General features: G+C 37.9%; 1 pseudogene; it reads right to left on the bottom strand.

Moving 5' to 3' along the window:
- Positions 1-1,163: 1,163 nt before the first annotated feature.
- On the bottom strand, positions 1,164-2,500 carry LOC104680847 (annotated as a pseudogene).
- Positions 2,501-13,948: the final 11,448 nt, after the last annotated feature.

Here is a 13,948-nt window from a genome sequence, read left to right on the forward strand (position 1 = left end):
TGAATGGGAGGATGTAATCTCAAAGCTCCTTTTGACGCTAGAAAATATCAGCCTAGTCTAAATTAGTTCTTTCTAGCGATAATTCAACAAATGACATTTCTTATAACTGGATTTCACCTTCTTTTCCAGTAAAAGTGCCTTTTAAAATGTATGGAGTAGTGAAATGAGCAGATCAAGGAACTTAAAGACATAGGGAAAATAATAAAGTGGTAAGAATTTTCCAAAACCATGAGCTCACTATCTTTTTCTTCACATATTTGATTAGTTTATAGAACTGAATACCTTCACAACTTAGAGTAATAGAAAAACTACCTCTCCTACTTTTGTTGTTGTTGTTTATTTGTTTTCAGAATTTGGCTTCATTATGTAGTAGAGAAATAATTTGGAGTCATTTTGAGACAGAAGTAGGAGTTTTGTCAAGTCAATACTGCATTGCAGTTTGGTCCACTGAGGAAGCTATGCCTGAGATACAAAAGATGCTTCTGCACATTTCCTGCTTTATAGTTCACTTCCTCTCCCCTTTTCTCTCATCAACTTTATTGGGTTAAAATGCCACATACCGCTTTGTATAAATGACTCCCTGTGTCTGGAGTTTGGTTAGAATTTTACGTCCTAAACCAAACTTGTGGCTATGCTATTTGCACCCTGCCATAAGACTTGACATAATACAAAATATAAAGTCATAAGAAAGACTTCTGGATGCCACCCCAAACCATGGAGCATTCAATTTAGAATCTCCTGAATATCAGGATGACAGATGGCACACAATCTGTATGGATCCAGCTCTTGAGCAGCAGAAGCTCATAATTGCAAAGGCTACACTGATTAAAAGATACAAACACTGTTTCAAGTTGTCTGTATCAGAATCACAATGTTTGTTTGAAACTGATCCTTCACTGGAAAAAAAAAAAAAAAAAAAAAAAAAACCAGTTTGATTAAATTGAAGAGAATGTGGTAACCTGTGAATTCTGAATAGCCACTCCATGAAAACAAGTTAATATATGATATTAGAAAGATGAAGGGGAGGAGTATTTACTGACACAGCACTCTTCAGTCTCTCCATTTTGATTACAAAAGCAGGCCTTACAATATTGATTTCATATAATATGCATTATTTGCCAAATTTTAAATTTGTCCTAATTGGATAATAACATGTACTGCTGTTAGTCTTCCCCATAGATGTCATTTTCTTATGCTTCATTTCCTCAAAGTCAAACTCTAATCCTGTAATCTTATTTTAGATGTTTTTTAATGTCATCCCAATTGTCTCAAAGTGAGTGGTAGGATTGTATGCACAGGAAATAAAGATCTGGCTTTCTGTCACCCAGTCTTTTGGTACCAGGAGGCCACTGATGCTAACAAATTCCCATCTAGTTGGCTCCAAGAGCTCCAAAGCTGGTCTGACTTCCTTCTCAGGCTCCTTGGTCTCCACAGTTGTAGTAACTATGGCAATATACTTCCCTTGTGCTGTCACACTGTGCGCAGAGGAGATTGTACAAACACAGATATCTGACTTTCGACTGACTTGGTTCTGTGGAATAATGATCTGGCAGGAATTGACATCACTGGTGTTCTTGATGGGGTGGCTGAGGATGCAAATAACTCTGATTACCTGGCCCACTTTTTCTGGCCGATCTTTTACATAGCGGAGGTCACAGATGAGCTGCTTACAGTGAGCAATTTCTCCTTCGGATTTTACACCAATTACGTTTCCATTCTGCACAATGATTTCTTCAATTGGTTTATTCAGCATATAGGTACTTTCATAAATAGCACTTAGCCTTGCAGAAAACCTTGTGGCAGTTCTCCAAGGCCACAGAGTGGAAAAAGGTGTGGACTTTTGCCATATCTTGCCAAAGATTCACTGTCATGTTTAATTCTATTAATGGTTTCACAACATGGTTGATCTAAGTAGTCATCAGTTTTGTAAAGTGCAAGAGCATGACCAGTAAAATCTGTAACATCTTGGCCCAAATCAAATTTCTTATACATCTCTCACATTGTGGTCTTCTTAGGATCAATTCCCACTAAAGTTCTCGGATCTTTTTCATCTAAGTTGGCAACATACACTAGGAATTTCCTAAAGTGATGTTTCTTAAACAGTCCTATGAAGCTAGATGTCAGGGCTTCTGTTTCAGTGGAAGGAACCTTGTAGATTTTTCCACCCTTATAGACAAAGCTCCCTGCAGTCACTAAAATCCAGATAGCCAGTTATCTCTGTATAAAGCAGCATCTTAACCAGCTGACCATTAGCCACAAGGAACTTGGGAATCAAGTCAACATTCCAGTCTCTTCCTCTCCTCATTGATGCTGATGGTGGTCCTGGTATTTTAAATCTTTTGTATAAATCTTCCAGTAATGTTATAGAGGCACTCTCTCCTCCATAGTAAAGGTTTCAATCCATATGAAGAACTTTCTTGCCCTTCACTGACTTTATACTGGAAAGGATACATTCCACCAGGCCGATGCCCAGCACAATCACATCATACTCCTCATTCATGGTGGGTGGGGCAGGTGTAGATGCAGGACCTGAGAAAGGAAAAGGCACACGGGCTCCGTGACCACCCTGTGAGGCTGTGAGATGCTCTCTGGCATGAGGGAAACTGGAAGAGTATCTCTCCACTTTTTTTTTTTTTTTTTCTTTTCTGAGACAGAGTCTCGCTCTGTCACCTAGGCTGGAGTGCAGTGGTGTGATCTTGACTCATTGCAACCTCCACCTCCCAGGTTCAGGCAATTCTCCTGCCTCAGCCTCCTGAGTAGCTGGGACTACAGGTGTGCACCACCACGCCTGGCTAATTTTTGTATTTTTAGTAGAGATGGGGTTTCACCATGCTGGCCAGGATGGTCTCGATCTCTTGACCTCGTGATCCACCTGCCTCGGCCTCCCAAAGTGTTGGGATTACAGGCGTGAGCTACCACGCCCACCCCTCTCCACTTTTTAAGGAAATATTATTTCTAGTTAAGTTTATACTGGATCTTCAATTTTATGAAAATCATCTAATTTAAAAATACTGTCAATACTTCTTCTTTGACTTCATTTTCCTAAGTAGACATTTCTCCTGCTTGAGTATGGCCCAAATATATTGTTTTTTTTCCAGTAGCTTGAAGGATATTGGATTTAACATTATCAACATGTAAATCACTGCTCTGCCACTTACTCAGTTGAGTAAAATGGGAATGATAATATCTACCATGTGAAACTGCAAAACAGGTTACTGATGTGATGTACGGGAGATCCCCAGCACACACAGTATCTGGTGGACAGCTTTCTTTCATAAATATATGTTAAACTGGAAAATCAAGTCATGCTCTCTTTGACTTGATTTTTACAAAGAATATGAAACAAGATAGCATAATTAATGATAGAGACAGGGCTTGACCTCAGCCCTTCTCCTGTTTCAACCACCTTTTCAGGCCCATAGGTACAAAGCAAAAACATAAAATAAGAATAAATAAAACAGATAACGTGAAAACATTTTTTCCTTATTCCTTAAAACATATGTCTATTTAGCCACACATTCATTCTGATCCAAGTTTCTTCGTAGAGAGCTGTTGTCCAGCATTTATTGTGTGTATGGCTGGTTAAAAATGAATGCAAAATTCTCAGCTCTTGCAAACCAATTGCAAAAGACAAAGAATGGCAGCCAAATGGGGAGGATAGGTGTTCCATGAGAACATCTCAGAGAATCGTCAACTAATATGCCCTGCAGTATCAGACTCTATTGATGTTGGTTCTACGCTGAGCTCTACTGCCATTTGCTATTTATTTTGACAAGCAGTTAAATCATCAGGAATGTGCTGATTCATTGCCCCTCTGAAAGGAGATCATGGAGCACAGGGGACAGTTTGGTAAGTAGGCTTCACACTGTGCTATTTTTTTCCCTAAAGGTTTGGTTTATCGTTAAGAAGCAGGGAAATGTGGCAGAAAAACAAAACAAAACAAAACAAAACAAAACAAAACACCATGGCCTGGATTATAAGACCCCCCCCCCCCTTTTTTTTTTTTTTTGAGATGGAGTCTTGCTCTGTCTCCCAGGCTGAAGTGCAGTGGCGTGATCTCGGCTCACTGCAAGCTCCACCTCCCGGGTTTATGCCATTATCCTGCCTCAGCCTCCCAAGTAGCTGGAACTACAGGTGCCTGCCACCACGCCCAGTTAATTTTTGTGTATTTTTAGCAAAGACGGAGTTACACTGTGTTAGCCAGGATGGTCTTGATCTCCTGACCTGATTATCCACCTGCCTCGGCCTCCCAAAGCGTTGGGATTACAGGCGTGAGCCAACACGCCTGGTCTATAAGACGCTTTTTTTCTAGCCCCAATTTTGCTAAAAATTCTCAATATATAGGCTAGGACATTTAATTTTATGTGACAACTTAACTGGATCATAGAGTGCCTAGATAATTGGTTCAGTATCATTCTAGGTGTACCTGTGAGGGCATTTGTGGATGTGATTAACATTGGAATCAGTAGACTGAGTAGAACAGATTATCCTTCCCCAAGTGGGTGTACAGCATCATCTACTTAGGTGAAGACCTGAATAGAACAAAAAGTTGAAGGAAGGAAGAATTCACTGTCCTCTCTGTGTGAAGGCTTGAGCTGGAATGTTGGTCTTCTGTTGCCCTCAGACTGGAAATTATATCACAGATGCCCCTGATTCTCAGGCCTTTAAACTCAGACTGAAATTATGCAACTGGTTTTCTTGGATCTTCAACACCCAGAGATCAAATTACAGGGATTTCTCAGTATCCATAATCATGTGAGCCTATTTCTTATAATAAATATCTTTCTATATATTGCATATGTAGGTACAGATATATGATATCTATTATATTCTATCTACATACTGTGAAAGCATATGTATCTTTAGATCTATATCTATATGCATGTATCCATGTATGCATGGATGTAAGTATACATGTATGTATATCTATTTACCTACCAATCATCTATTTTATTGGTTCTGTTTTTCTGGAGAAACTTGGCTAGTGAAATGTATCCTTAGGCAATTTTATCATTGTGTAAACATCATACAGTGTACCTACACAATCAAAGATGGTATAGTATACTACACACCTAAACTATATGGTATAGCCTATTGCTTCTAGGCTATAAGCCTGTACATCATGTACTAAATACGGTAGGCAATTGTAAAACAATGGCAAATATTGGTTTATCTAAACTTAGAAAAGTTGGTGGAAGGTGGAAGCATGAAAGATTAAAAAATGATACACTTTTATAGGGAGTTTATCATGAACGGAGCTTACAGGACTGTAAGTTGCCCTGGGTGAGACAGTGGGTGAGTGCTAAGTAAACTGTGAAGGCCTAGAACATTATGACCCACCACTGTAGACTTTGTAAACACTATACACTTAGGCTACATACAATTTATTGAAAAATGTTTTTCTCCAATAAAAAATTAACCCTAGCTTCCTGTAACTTTTTTACTTTATTAACACTTAGCTTAAAACACATTGTGCAACTGTACAAAATTATTTCCTTTCTTTACATTTTTATTCTATATACTGTTATCTGTTTTTAAATCTTAATTTTATTTACTTTTTAAACTTTTTGTTAAAAACTGACACAGAAATACACACACTAGCCAAGGCCTACACAGGTCAGCATTGTCAATATCATGGTCTTCCACCTCCACATCTTGTCCCACTGGGAGCTCTTCAGGGAAAATAACATGCATGGAGCTGTCATTTCCTGTGATAACAATGCCTTCTTCTGGATACCTCCTGAAGGACCTGCCTGAAGATGTTTTACAGTTAACTTTTTTTTTTTAAGTAGAAGTACACTTTAAAACAATAATGAAAGCATAATATAGTACATACAAAACCAGTAACATAGTCATTTATTACAATTATCAATTATTATGAACTGTACATCACTGTATCTGCTACAATTTTATATAACTGGTCACACAGTAGATTTCACTACACCAGCATGTCCCCAAACATGTGAGTGATGCTTTATGCTACCTCACCACGGGTATGACGTCACTAGGCAATAGGAGTTTTTCAGCTCTATTGTAATCTCATGAGACCATCCTCGTACATGCGTTTCATCTTTGATGTGTGGCATCATTGCGCAACCCATGACCATGAATATCAATACTATTTCCAAATCATACCCTGGATTCTTCCTCTTCTCCCCGCTGCCTCATTGTGTTGGCAGTTTTTCCTATCCTCATTCACGTGGATCATAGCAATAGCCATCTAACCAGTTTATTTCCTTTCTTGACATCCTATATGATAGTACTTATCTCCACCATAGCCTGGGTTATCATCTATAAATGAAAATCAGTTCACGACTTTTTCACATTTAAAACTATCAGAGGCTTCCCATCAGAGTATAAACCCTACCTCCTTCCCACAGCTTGCACAGGTTTTTCACGGTCTGCCACTGGCTACTGCCCCCACTTCATTCCACACCATCCTTGAGCTGGCTGCCAAGTTCATCCACGGTGTCTTTTGTCATGTGTGGGCTTTTGCATAACTGCCTGAGGGACTTCACACTAGGAGGCATTTCCAGCCTGATACACTCTTTTCTATGACATTCATGCCGCAGATTGCTTCTTATCATTCAGATTTCAGAAACAACTTTCCAGATGGTCTCAATCAGCTGTCGTGATTCTCTTGTCCACTCCACAGTAATCCCTGCTCAGTGTAAATCACTATTTCCTAGTTTTCAAATGATTAAATAAATGTATTGATGTATTCGTTGATGTTCTTCCTCTCTGTCTGGCTCATGAGGATATGTATTATCTGAGAGAAGGAAGTAATTATTCAATACTATTTCTCCAGTTCCAGGTACAGAGGCATGTCTAGTATAAAACAACCATCCTAAAGTATTTGTTGAATTAAGCAATGTGAAACATTTATTTGAACAGTGTACATCAAATGAATTTGGTACAAAATGCACAATATATATGTCAAATCTACCTTAATACTTTCCTCATTAGTGTGCTATAATTAAAATACAATTATGTGACAATACTGCATTGTGTGATGGTTTTCAATGATTTATGATCTTGTCTTTGTCAACGTGGATAGCTATAACAAATTATCATGGCTGATATACAATAAAAATTGATTTCCCACAGTTTTGGAGGCTGGAAAGTTCAAAGTCAAGACAGCAGTAAGCAGGTTTAGTGTCTGGTGAGTGTGTACTTCCTGGTCATAAATGGTTTCTTTTATGATGTCTTCAGATGGTGGAAAGGAGATCTCTGGGCCTCCTTTATGAGGGCACTAATCCCCCCATGAGAGCTCCATCTTTATGACCTAATCACCTCCAGGAGGCCCCACCTCCAGCCACCATCATATTGGGGATTAGGTTTACTCATAAAAATTTTTGGGAGATAAAAGCATTCGGTCTCTAGCAGATCTCTTATTATCATACACAAAATGAAAACACAGAATAAAATAATTATCATCAGGAACTCACAACTCCCTGAAACATATCTATGGGTTTCAGTTTTTGAATGTACTAGACAAGCATTGAGTCAGTCTCCTCTGAATGTCTGGATTCAACTGAGTTTCTAAATGCAGGATTTTGAGATTAGTGGTAACTGAAGGAACTCCTGATTTCTTCCTTGAGAGGCCTGGACTAGGCATAGTCAATCTTCCATTCTAATATCTCAATAAAATCATCTAAGTACAAAGCTGATCTCCTGAAGAGTTTGACAGAGGAATTCAGTACAGTTATAATTTAACTAGTTCTCATGACTGGAGTCTAGGACTCCTAACTCATAAACATAAAGGTGTGTGCCAATAAGTTAATTTCAGATAAAAAAGATGGAGGAGTCTATGTGTCTTTTCTTTGTTTTTATTTTATTCTAATGTCCAGGGATGATTCATTACTGTATTAGATTATTGCATGAGCAAAAAATTCTGTATTTCCACAGTAAAGGGAAAAGGATGTATAACCTCATTATTGATATAATGCCTTTAAATTAGTTGAAATGCTATGACCACAGTGTCTTTGGCAAGGCTGGGCACCCTCATGGGAACTGAAACTTGATGTGAAATTAACATATTGTATTAGCTAATGCACAATGTAGTGACATATCATAGGTAAATAGCTAATGGGCAGCAGCAATAGCTGATTGTCTGTATAGTTGATCTTGTCTGTTATAATTTTTTAAAAATGATGTTTTTATAAGAGAAAAGCAAATTACAGAGAACCAGCAAAATTAAGGCCCCAGACTGTTACTGTGAACAAGTCCTTGACGTCATTCTATCCCACCATATTCTTATAGTGGTTTAAGAATTTAGAGCTAGAAGTTTTAATATATAAAATGATGATAAAACTATCAGGCCTCTATGGTGTTTTTTTTGAAAATACTTGCTATTATTTTATCTCAGAGGAGACAAACCCATGGAATGATATTTTCTTAACACAAACTCCCTGTTTGCTTGAGTTTGCACTTGTTAAATTTTGACTGAGAGGTAGTCCACAGAAAAAACTAAAAAGAGAAATCTCTCATAGAATCGCTGCCAGGCCTATAACAAAAGCCACCCTGCTGGTTGTAGCTCTAATAATAAACTCTCTTTTATACAGGCCTTTCAAAGTTACAGGGTCACAAAGTGCCTTGAAATAAATTTCAAAGGGAACAGCAAATTCTGGAATCATACCCAAACTCTTTATGTTCATGACTGTAACAGAGTTAATAAATTGTGGGCATAAATGAATAACTGCAATGTCCTGCTTGGAAACCCAGTGGTGAGTATGTTCATCAGATAAAAATGACCAGGTGTTGACAGGCAATAGAAAGGAATTATGAGCAGCAGGGGTTTAGTATCGATACCTCAGGAATTTAACTTATGTGTCAGAAACAAGGCTAGGGCCCTGGGAAAGGAAGGCACAGAGATGGATGTACTTTGCAGACTATTACTGCAAAGCTTGGTATAAAGAGAAACAGGAGACCGAGCTGATTATCATATTCATGAGTTTGTCAACACGAGGTCAGGAGATCGAGACCATCCTGGCTAACGCAGTGAAACCCCGTCTCTACTAAAAATACAAAAACTAGCCGGGCGAGGTGGCGGGCGCCTGTAGTCCCAGCTACTCGGGAGGCTGAGGCAGGAGAATGGTGTAAACCCGGGAGGCGGAGCTTGCAGTGAGCTGAGATCTGGCCACTGCACTCCAGTCTGGGCGACAGAGCGAGACTCCGCCTCAAAAAAAAAAAAAAAAAAAAAAGAGAGAGAGAGATCTGTACGCTAATTTCTTGTCTCATCAACTAATATTTTGTATATTGTACAGTATTGGTAAATATTCCTCATTTTCTGTATTTTTATCTCCATGTTAAGAAATACCAAAGTATGCTTTGTTAGTTTCCTGATTTATTAGTTTTTTGTTAGTCAGCAAAGGCTTTTTTATGTCTAGCTTACTATATATTTACTTGCTAAAGTCTATATTTATTTTAGTTAATTCTTCAAGGCAGTGAAGAATTCTTCTCTGATTTCTGCTAACCTATACATCACATATATGATTTTCATGTATTGGCATTTACAAATTTGCCTTTATTGTTAGCACACTGTAAAATCTATTGTAGGTAAAATCTAACTTCTCAAGGCAACTTGGAATTATGTTAATATATCATATCTCTGATTATGTCATTAAGTAACTATTGATTTGGAATTAGGTACCATTTCCTGCTTTACTATAAATTCTCTTGACCCAAAGAAAGATTATTAGTCACTGAAGCCAAAACTTTCATTTAGTGCTAACCATTTTGCCAATATTTTACCAAATTACAATCTTTAATCTTGAACATAACACTTGCAGGGACTGGAGGTTGAAATCATCCTGTTCCATCTCTGGGCATCTTTTCTGATGTAAATTCTTCCTGAACTAAAACTAATATGTACTTAATTTTCTTCAGTGGTCTTTGTCACAGACCTTGTAGGAAAAAAAAAAAAAAAAGGAAATATCTTATCCATAGACAGTCAAGACTTTTTAAAGTAGTTCCATTCTCCCACTGAATTTTCCTCATTTTGTGTAGTTTGGAGACTATTCGCTGATGTAAACCCTGCCTGCTAACTGGGTTTGCTTGCGTTGCTGAGAGTACCCTAAATTAGGTGCAAGTAGTGCCAGGAGTGGGACAGGGCATGTTTTGTGCTGAAGTTATGGTCTCTGTGAAGCTGAGGTTCACAGTAGGACATTTTTAAAATAGCACAACTCTGTTGAATAATGTTGAGCTTACAACTGAAAACCTTGTTTGTTTTTAATCTATGCATTTATTCATTCCTTGAAATATGGGAGCTCCTGTAAGTACACTGGTGAATTAGGTCAACATAGACCTCGTTCTCACAGATCTTAAACTCTAGAAGGCAAAAAAGCCAATTAACTCAGTGATATTTAGCTGCACAAAACATAATATGATAGGTGTAGCATGGGAACCTGGAACTACAGAGAAGGAGTGCATATCCCAGTGAAAGGCCAGCTATGCTGACTCAGAGGACTGGAGAAGAACTGGAGGCTTAAGTACTGGAAATGGTGGTCTCCTGCAGAGATTAGTGGTAGAACAGAGAGAAGTGGGATCAGAAAATCGATATTTGGGAGGCAGATTTAGCAGGATTTAGTGATTAATCATATGTGGAGTAGTAAAGGAAAGGAGAAACGCAAGATGATATCAGATTTGTGGGTTGGGCACATGGCTAGATAGTGAGGCTACTTCATGGAAACAGGGAAGAAGAGGAGAGAGGCAGGATTGGGATAGTAGAGAGGCAGCGTTGGGTAGTACCTGAGATCACACATGAACAGGGTAATGACAATAGAAGAGGCCTCAAACACAGACGCAATCAAAATAGAAAGGATGATCGCAAGTTCAAAAATTCAGTGATTTCAACACATTGACTAGAAATGCAGAAGAAAAAGTCTGGTGTCAGGGAACCCAAGGGGCAAGGAGTTTGATACAGAAGGAGAGAGTCAACAATGTCAGAAAGTACACAAAATTCACAGACATCAAAGCCTTATAAAATTGATTTCATTTGTTGATAAGAAAGCTATTCATGACTTAAAAAGTGATTTTGGTGAAATGGTGGAGGCAGAATGTAATATATCCAAAGATCAAGGGAAAATAAAGAAGACAAGAAAGGGACTTTGGCAACAAAGTTCAGAGATCAGATCAGATGGAGTAGCAAGGCCTGTGAGGGGAAGGGTATTTTTAAGATGAAGACATTGGGATTACTGATTAAAGGGGCCTGGCACAAAAGGAGACACTAATAGCCTGTGAGAGAAGAGGAAGTCAGTAGAATTCTCCCAAGGGAAATGTTCTCCATAAAGCTTCTTCTTTTGAAAAAAATTAAACAGCTTTATTGAAGTATAATTTGTATATCATAAAATTACCTCACTGTACGTGTGCAATTTAGTTATTATAGTCATTTATAGAGTTGTGCATCTATCTCTGAAATCCAGTTTCAGAACATTTCTGTAATCTCCAAATGTTTTCTCACACGGACGGGCTTGCAGGTCTTCCTCGCTCCCAACCCCCTCAACCACCAATCTGCTTTTTGTTTTAACAAATGTGGCTGTGCTGGGCAATTTAATCATATACTGTGTACCCTCTGTGCCTGTGTTCTCTCACTTAGCATAATTTTTGTAGACTCATCTGTGTTCTAGTATGTATTCTTTTATTTACTGAATAGTTTTCCATTTAGTAGCCATACTACACTTTTATTTATCACTTCAAATGTTGATGGATATTTGCATTGTTTGCAATTTTAAGGTGTTACTAATAATGATGTGAAAAAACATATGCATATTTTCATACAGACATGTTTTCATTTCTCTTGGGTACATTCCTGGGAGTACAGTTGTTGGTTATATGATAAGTTTATGTTTCACGTTTTAAGAAAATGCCAACCTGTTTTCAGAGTGGCTGTATCGTTTTGTATTCCCATCAGCACTGTGTAAGTGTTCTTAGTCCTCTGTATTTTGTCAACAATTGATACGGTCTGTCTTTTAAAATTATAGCTATCTTAGTGGGTGTTCAAAGTTATTTCATCTTGTTTCAGTTTTGTCTTCTAAGGACTAATAATGTTAAGCATCTATGTGCTTATTTACCATTCCTATATTTTCCGTGATGAAATTTCTATTCAATTTTTGTGTCCATTTGTAATTGAGGTGTTTGTTTTGTTATTATTAAAGTATATGAATTACTTGCAATCCTTTATTAAATATGATTTACAGATTTTTCTTCCAGTTTGTGGTTTGTCTTTTCATTTTATTAATGATGTCTTTTGAAGCACAAAGTTTTAAGTTTTTTGGTTCAATTTGTCCACTTGTCCTTCTTAGAGATAATGCTTTTGGTGTTCTATTTAAAAACTTTGTGCTCAAAACAAAGTAATAAATATTTTTTCTTCTGTTTCCTTCTGATAGTTTTATAATTTTAACACCTACATTTACTTATATAATGAATGCTGAATTAATATTTGTATACAATATGAGGTAGAGATCTATGTTTATTATTTTGCTCTGGATATTCAATTGTTCTCACACTATTTATTTGTGGGAAAAAAGCAGCACTATTCTTTACCCATTAAATTTCCTTGGACTCTTTGCCAAAAGCCAAATAACCATAAATGTTCTCTTTATAGTTTTTAAAAATAATTATTAAAACTAACTGCAGCAGTGTAACACTGATTTCTGCTAAATTTTAACAAAATTAAATCAATTGCTTAAGAATTAAAAGCTTGAAGCAAATTAGAAACAAAGTTTTTTGAAAATGCTTGGAATAAAATGTTAACAAATCTTTTTTTTTTTTTTTTTTTTTTTTTTTTTTTTTTTTTTTGAGACGGAGTCTCGCTCTGTCACCCAAGCTGGAGTGCACTGGCCAGATCTCAGCTCACTGCAAGCTCCGCCTCCCGGGTTCAGGCCATTCTCCTGCCTCAGCCTCCCGAGTAGCTGGGACTACAAGGCGCCCGCCACCTCGCCCGGCTAGTTTTTTATATTTTTTAGTAGAGACGGGGTTTCACTGTGTTAGCCAGGATGGTCTCCATCTCCTGACCTTGTGATCCGCCCGCCTCGGCCTCCCAAAGTGCTGGGATTACAGGCTTGAGCCACCGTGCCCGGCCAACAAATCTTAAGAACACACTTATCTTCAAAAAGGAATAAAGTGTATATGAGGGATTTTGAAGTACACTGAAAAGCTTTCCGATGATAAATTATCCACAGATATTGTTATACCATTAAAGTAAGTATACATTTGAAATATGTTCTTAGAAATCTCAGGAAGCTAACAAAGGTTGGGGAACAGAATATTCCCCTAAAAAACAGTAAGTCAAGTCCACACAGAAAGTAAACCAGTTAAGGCTGGGCACAGTGGCTCATGCCTGTAGTGCCAGCATTTGGGACACCGAGATGGGTGGATCACTTGAGGTCAGGAGTTCGAGACCAGCCTGGACAACATGGTGAAACTGTATCTCTATAAAAATACAAAAATTAGCTGGGCATGGTGGTGCACACCTGCAATTCCAGCTACCTAGGGAGGCTGAGGCAGGAGAATTGCTTGAACCCGGAAGACCAAGGTTGCAGTGAGCTGAGATTGTGCACTCCAGCCTGGGCGTCAGACCAAGACTCCATCTCAAAAAAAAAAAAAAAACAAAAAAGAAAAAAGAAAAAAAAGAAAGTGAGGCAGTTAAAAGTGGAGCTTCTTTAGTTTATAGGCCTTACGTGGAATCAGTTTATAGCATCTGCCCGGTACATGCCTGATGGGTGAATCAGGCAGTGATTGGTCATGGGGCCAAATATCAGAGCCAAGAGAAGAAAGCACAACTCAGTAATAAGTGGACAAGAATGTGATAAAAGGGTCAGTTGAGACAAAAACTCAGTATTAAAGATCAAAGCTAAACAGTTATTCTCAATTAGGCTTTCCTGGATTTTGAGATTAAAGGAAGCAAGAATAGTTTTTGCCAAATATGAAAGAATCCTGTTGAATAATA

Source organism: Rhinopithecus roxellana, chromosome 6, assembly GCF_007565055.1.
Source record: "Rhinopithecus roxellana isolate Shanxi Qingling chromosome 6, ASM756505v1, whole genome shotgun sequence".
Classification (NCBI taxonomy): Eukaryota; Metazoa; Chordata; class Mammalia; order Primates; family Cercopithecidae; genus Rhinopithecus; species Rhinopithecus roxellana.